Source organism: Cibotium barometz, chromosome 59, assembly GCF_041138505.1.
Source record: "Cibotium barometz isolate CiBa-2024 chromosome 59, ASM4113850v1, whole genome shotgun sequence".
In the NCBI taxonomy this organism is placed as follows: domain Eukaryota; kingdom Viridiplantae; phylum Streptophyta; class Polypodiopsida; order Cyatheales; family Cibotiaceae; genus Cibotium; species Cibotium barometz.
Window position 1 is genome coordinate 2297922 of NC_141104.1, and position 5624 is coordinate 2303545.

At 39.7% G+C, this 5624-nt stretch overlaps 1 long non-coding RNA gene across 2 annotated transcripts; it reads right to left on the minus strand.

Annotated features, from left to right (window-relative positions):
- Window positions 1-328: 328 nt before the first annotated feature.
- Window positions 329-2339, minus strand: LOC147605374 (uncharacterized). Of its 2 annotated transcripts, none has more exons than XR_015265156.1 (3): window positions 2205-2339; window positions 1813-2083; window positions 329-1696 (listed from the first exon to the last, which is right to left on the minus strand). It is a non-coding gene; the product is annotated as an uncharacterized LOC147605374 (long non-coding RNA). The 2 variants fall into 2 exon arrangements; XR_015265157.1 differs by having other exon boundaries at window positions 329-1704.
- Window positions 2340-5624: the final 3285 nt, after the last annotated feature.

Below are 5624 nucleotides of genomic sequence, written 5' to 3' on the forward strand. Positions count from 1 at the left end.
TCATCAAGGGCATTGCAATTCCCATTGTGCGGAGTGTTGGAGCCAAGAGGGCATGCTTTGGCTCATGAGTTCTTGTGGATGAGGATGATGAAGACTTTGAACACCCTATCGAAAACCTTTTTGAGTAGTATTGTTCATGTGGCTCTCTTTTAGAACTTTATCTTCCTTGAGTTTCAGCGGTTTTTTGGCTTGTGTATTTGTGTTTGCTTTTAGCACTTAGATTATTATAACTCACTCTTTAATGCTTGTTTTGCAAACCACAATGCCTCCCATGTAGGGTATGAATGTTCACTAGAACGTAAGCAAGAGAGATAGAAGAATCATTGCCAACCTTTGAGCTTCAAATGTATAATCAAAACCTTGACATAAAAATAATAACCATAAACCTTAGAGCTTCAAAAGTAATGAGAGAACCCACTATATGAAATCTACTTGATTTTAATACAAGCAAGTTCAATCCTATGGTTTTGGTCACATCATTCTTCAATGGTGCTTGATTTAATGGAAGACAATAGAAGGATACTAACCATGAAACCCCAATCCTATGAAGTTGAAGACATTTTCCCTACCTTGTGCATTTACATGCCATTTTAGAGAATATTTGTTATGAAACAAGCAATAGCTCTCCATAAATGAGAATTCTAATGTCAAGAAAACATAAATCGCTAATGAAGTAACAATGAAAACTAGACCAGCCTTAGGACAACTTAAAACAACTCTTCACATGTTAGTTAGAACTCACGAAAGGTATATTAGTGATATGGATTGCCATTTCATGTAGCACTTTAGCCCATAAATATATGTGCAATTGTGAACTTTTAGTAATTCTAGGTCACAACCTGTGTTATGTGTGCCATTTGTCATGAAACATATTTCAAATAATTGTTCAATCAAAAAGATTGTCTTGATGTCATGCATTACACGCATGTGCGTGGTCATTTATTACCAACCAAAAACAATGCAAGCTTGTATATACACACTTTTTTCCCTATAGCCTCCCATGGTGCCATTGCACCACATATTAGTATGTACACAATCATGCACGTGTTTTATGTGTATTTCAATACCATGACACATATACCACACTCATAGCGATTGGATAACAGTCATGTTTCATATCTTCTCACTAAATCATCCTTAGGCTAACCACTATTGAGTTAATTCTTCGTTTGTGAATATAAAACCTACCATTTTCTGTACATACACTAATAGCAATGTCATATTCATATATGCTCTAGTCCCAACATAAAATTATAAAACATGCAAAAAAGGCTTCTATGAGCAGCACGTCTACCGTTCTTCGTACACACATGAACATGCTAAGTGCAACAGGTCTATGGAATCTTCATACATACAGATCAACAAGGCTGAGTTTCTATGTAGAATCGTCGGTGTGTACCTTATCAATCTCATGGCCATATGTTCAGCAACATATGCAAAGTTTTATATCTACCTTTCTATGTACTGCAGAATATGTCTGCCTTTCTCAGTTAGTACCCCAACATATGCCATGTTTCTGTGTGAAACATGTCTACCCTGGGGCATTCATCTTCATCCATGGACCAACCTGCCGGCCAGGCTTCTATGTGGGGAACATGCCTACCTTGCCATTGGCATCTTGACACATACACACATCACAAACCAGCAAGCTAAGTATCTCTGTGGAGGAGCACGTCACGCATGGATCACAAGCATGCTGCGTTTCTATCACAGAAACCAGCAAGGGTGAGAAACCATGGCCAGATGGTTAAGCGAGATGTTAACAATGACGGTTGTGTGAGAGATGTGAGGAAAGGTTAAGAGACGACTGACCTTTCGGCAAGGAGCTGCAAGCCTGCTATGTTGAGGTCGTATGTGTCAATCTGTGGGAGACAGATAGGGTTCGTCCTCGTCCGTGGGATGAAGAGGTGGAGCAATTGCAGCGTGGTGGGGCAGAAGCGGGAACCGTCAATGGTGTGCCAGAAGGGGGGGCTGCCGGCTGAAGGCATGCCACTGCTTGCATAGCGAAGGGAGAGTGCCCAGCTTGTCTTCCAAAGGCAGCTTGTTCAGAATGGTTAACGCTATGCCGTCCGGGAGAGAGAGACTGGAATGGAAAAGAAGCACCCATATTATTGACCAGAACACACACACAGACACGCACACAGAGCGCGAGCGAGCCAGAGAGACAGAGACAGAGACTGAGACAGATAAAGCCTTGTGCTTACCCTGGCCTTATATAGAGTCGCCTGCCGAGCCCTGCAGACGAGCGTGCGCAACACGAAGCCTGCGTTGTGGATAGTAGCCCGCGAGCCGAGAGCGGGGGATTAAATAGTTAACTTCCTTGTTACACGGTTTGTTGGTAGATCATGTTGCCATATTTTCTTTTGTGGTAGATTTTTGTTGCTTTTGTGCATTTGCTTTATAACTAGTAGTTTATTAGAAAATAGTGTAAAAACTCGATGTCATATTTTCTCCCTGTTGTGCATGAAAGGAGTCCATCTCTCTCTTCAACGCTCTCTCTCTCTCTCTCTCTCTCTCTCTCATGTGTAGAATTGTCTTTTATTAGTCCTATTCGTGCAAAAGCATAGCTGAAAACTTGGTGTGCACATTGGTCTCTCTCTCTCTCTCTCTCTCTCTCTCTCTCTCTCTCTCTCTCATTTTCAAAGGAGGCTCACATGAAAGGGGAATAACTGATCTATTGCTAAATGTCAAAATTGCTTCTGTACAAATGGACTTGGTCGGTGATGAGGCCATGTTATAACCAGTGGTTAACACAATATGTGCCTTGAAACAGAAGGGAAATCGCTAAGTTACACCCTCTTTCTTCAATAATAAAATAGGCCTTCTGACATTCGCTTCATGGTTCTTCAAAAATATTGTATTCATCATGTAAGACCAATTTAGGAATTTGGGACAATTTTGGCACTATTTCCTTTGCTCAGTACATGAAAATTTGACAGTGTTTTTTCTGCACAAAGTTATAAGTGAGAGATATTGTTTCTTATGTTTTGAAATGGGGAGATTTCAATAATAAAATAGGCCTTCTGACATTCGCTTCATGGTTCTTCAAAAATATTGTATTCATCATGTAAGACCAATTTAGGAATTTGGGACAATTTTGGCACTATTTCCTTTGCTCAGTACTTGAAAATTTGACAGTGTTTTTTCTGCACAAAGTTATAAGTGAGAGATGTTGTTTCTTATGTTTTGAAATGGGGAGGTTTTGTTAACAAGAGAGTGATTGCTTTAGTAACTATGGAAACTAGTGTATTGTAATAAAGTATAGATAAAGATTTAAATTAGTTTTTTTTAAGTAATGATATTTATTTTTTAAAATTATAGATAATTTTAATTACTAGAAATACTTAATTTGTATATTTAATATTATTTTTAAATTGTCAAAAATTGGAGAATATAAACCTTATTTTCTATACCGATTGTTGTGTGTGTTGGTGCGTGTGTGTGTGTGTGTGTGTGTGTGTGTGTGTGTGTGTGTGAGAGAGAGAGAGAGAGAGAGAGAGAGAGAGAGAGAGAGAGGAAACCTATGGATTTTATATCTTCACGAAAATTATTCATGAGAAGTTTCAAACTAAAAAATATTGTGATATTTTTATCTCTCCTCTCTCCTGGATATCAAACCAAATCAAAAGGGAGCCAAACAAGAATAAATATTCAAAGAACTTGAGACTCAAACTTGAAAATCATGTAGGAAACATGTTATGAAATTGTGGCAAGTGCTATTTCCATTATCAAAAACCACTATCACATGTGAGTAACTTAGAGCTTTTCATGGTGTGAAAAACTTTTATGTTTTTCATAGTGTGATTAGCCCAAATTTTTTCCTTGATTTTTCATGATGTGAGTATCTTAATATTTTTTCCGTTGTGATTTACTTTTTGGAGAGATAAAATCACACATGAAGTCTAGACAGAGAGATATTTTTTTCATGCCCCTGATCTTTCACTTGGGAATAACTTGGAGTTTTTTTCGGTGTGACTAACTCATTTTTTATATATTTCAGGGCATGAATAAATTTTGAGTTTTTAACAGCGTGATTATCTTAGTTCTTAAAATTTTTCACAGTGTGATTGTCTCTCTGGTTTTTTCTCTTTTCTTTGAGTTTTCCAGAGTGTGAGTATCTTAGAGTTTTTCACGTCGTGATTAACTCTTTAGAGGAATAAGATCATGTGTGAATTCTAGAGAGATAAATTTTGAAAAGATGTAAGGGAGAAGAGAGCTTGAGCTCTTGCAAGCACACACACACTCACAAAACCCTAAAAGAGAACACACAATGGTGAGAGGCTGAAAATCTTCTTCTTCTTCACACAACACTCAACACACCATATACAAAGATAAGAGTACACACCATATGAAACGGTACTCAACCAAATACATACTAGGGTTCTCTATAGTGTGAACCCAACTAAATGAGATGGCGCTATAACTATGCCAGTCTCTAGAATGGCTGTCACACAGCCTGTCATCCCACTGGCCATATATCACCCATGATCTCACCAACCATGCCAGTGGTGTAAGTGTGGGGCCTATCTCTCAGGCGGGTCATCAGTGTCCACCGTGCCTCACTAGATGAGCTCGACATCTCCACACTCCCCCTCAAGCTCAACTCCATCTCATGTACACCAAGCGAAGCCCTGAATCTGCGGAGCTTCTCTGTACCCAATGCTTTGGTGAAGATGCCAGTGACCTGATCATGTGTGCTGACATAAACAAGGTCAATGTCTCCTGCCAAAACCTTCTCTCTGACAAAATGGTAGTGGACCTCTATATGCTTCGTGCGAGCATGAAAAACTAGGTTCCTGGCCACCTGTATACTGCTAATGTTGTCACAGAAAATGACAACTTGTCTATCCACTGATAGACCCAAATCTGCAAGTAGCTTTCTCAACCAAGCTACCTCACATGCTGCCATAGCAACACCTCTGTACTCGGCCTCTGTAGTACTGGATAGAGCAACCGTAGGCTGCTTCTTGCTGCTCCAAGTCACAGCAGCACTCCCCAAAGAAACCATGAAGACACTAGTAGATCTTCTATATGAGATACTACCAGCCCAATCAGTATCTATGTACCCATGTACACATATCTCTGTCCCAGTTTCATAAAATAGTCCACAATGCAAAGTAGACCTCATATACATGAGTATGCATCTCAATGCATCATCCAAATACGGCTTCCGAGGAACCTGCATAAACTGACTCACCAACCCAACAGCATAGCTCAAATCTGGCCTGGTGATCATCATGTAGATCAAGCTTCCTACTATGCGCCTATACATAGTAGGATCCTCCAAAATCTCTCCTGAATCTGCACTCAACTTGCCATTCTGATCCAATGGCACTGAGATAGGCTTACAGCCTGTCATACCATACTTGGACAACATGTCCAAGCCATACTGTCTCTGTAGTAATCTAATACCATGTGGTGACCTAATCACCTCAATGCCCAAGAAATATTTGAGCTCCCCAGATCCTTCATCTCAAGCTTCTATCTAAGCAAGATCTTTACATCAAAGATCTCTGCATCATCATGGTCCCCCGTAATGATCAGGTCATATACATAGATGACAACAAGCACAACCCCTCTATCATTGTGTCTCACATACAGCGAGAAATCTGCATTGGCTACAT